General features: G+C 38.9%; 1 protein-coding gene across 1 annotated transcript in view; it reads right to left on the reverse strand.

The window, feature by feature from the left end:
* The window catches only part of LOC106528129 (contactin associated protein family member 5), a gene marked incomplete in the record, with an annotated part of 393,708 nt that overhangs the window by 216,608 nt on the left and 175,684 nt on the right, over nucleotides 1-1,416 (reverse strand).

A 1,416-nucleotide genomic window follows, 5' to 3' on the forward strand; every position in this document is an offset into this window, starting at 1 on the left:
GTCTAACATTGACTTTAAAATAAGAAAAAAAAAAGAAAAATATTGTAGGATTTAAGTACATAACAATTTTATAAGGAAATTATTTTTAGCAAGGATCTTTTTATTTTTACTAAATACCGTATTTATTAATGTATAATACGATCATCATTTTTGGAGCATAAAAAACATGCAAAACCTAATCATCAATAACCTGCGTATAATACTACCCCCCCCCACAACACACACACACACACACACACTTTATGAATGATTTTTAAGGTTAATTTTCTAGTATTTTACATGAATAAATACAGTACGTCTTTCATGCAAAAATGAATGGACAACACAATGAGTGACGTAACTCAGTGAATTTAGATTCGATCCATCAATAAATGTGATCATTTATTTTACATAAAACAAAATCACAACAGTACACTTAATTGTGAGCAATCAATTTCCTATAAAAAGTTTAAGAATTAATAACAATCCAGATCACGTCCGAACTTCTTTATTCATCAGTTCAACACTTAAAATAGACAGCAAACGCCAAGCAAAATGTTAAATACCAGACATTTGAGGCAAGTAACTTAGATTGACAAGGTAAAGGTTTAAGAGAAAGGAGGAAGTAAGATGTTAGCTACTCCTAACTTTATTTTAAATAAATGTAGAAACCAGAAAGGCAGTCATCTCTCCGTCGATGTCCGTCAGACCAGCGACACTTAGTAACAAAGCTAGCAATACCTTTGACGATGATGTCTGTCACCTGTCCAGGTATTTGGGAAGATCAACAGTTGCTACAGCAAATCTGTTTAGATTCTCCCACTCAGTAGTGATCCTGCAGCACAAGTTACTCTTTCAGGGCCGCTTAATCTGCATCAGCCACAGGAGAGGGGCGAAGCCAACCGGTCCCTTCAGAATAAATCTTGCTTCCCACAGGAAGTCAAGACAAAGTTGCTTTGAGCTCTGAGCTCTCGTTTTGGGTAGCACCAGGCATTGGGGTGGCCCGGCCGAGAAATCCGTCCTTTGGCGCCTGGACGAATTACTCTGTCGAAAATGCTAGTTCTCCTGGAGGAGAACAGCTGATCTGGCTGTGTCCAAAATGGTGGGCCGGGTCCTCCGATGGCCAAATTCGTCAATGGCATACATCATATCGCCGCGACGAAGGCCTTCCAGAACCGAAGACTCCTCCGATGCGGCCGACAAATACGTCCTTCCTTTGGCCGAATCGAAGGACAGGTCTGATGGATCCTTCCCGGCCCAGCATATCCCATAATGCATTGCGGCCTGACCGGAGATTTTTTTTTATGCTAGTAATGGCGGACGAAGCGAGAGAAAAGAATACGTTTTAAATAAAAATATGGCGATATAAAAATGAAAAATTTTTGCGGCTGTAATTCTAATACTTTTATCATTTGTATAGACATGTTTTTAAATATT

The sequence above is a fragment of the Austrofundulus limnaeus genome, unplaced genomic scaffold, assembly GCF_001266775.1.
Source record: "Austrofundulus limnaeus strain Quisiro unplaced genomic scaffold, Austrofundulus_limnaeus-1.0 Scaffold360, whole genome shotgun sequence".
Taxonomy (NCBI): domain Eukaryota; kingdom Metazoa; phylum Chordata; class Actinopteri; order Cyprinodontiformes; family Rivulidae; genus Austrofundulus; species Austrofundulus limnaeus.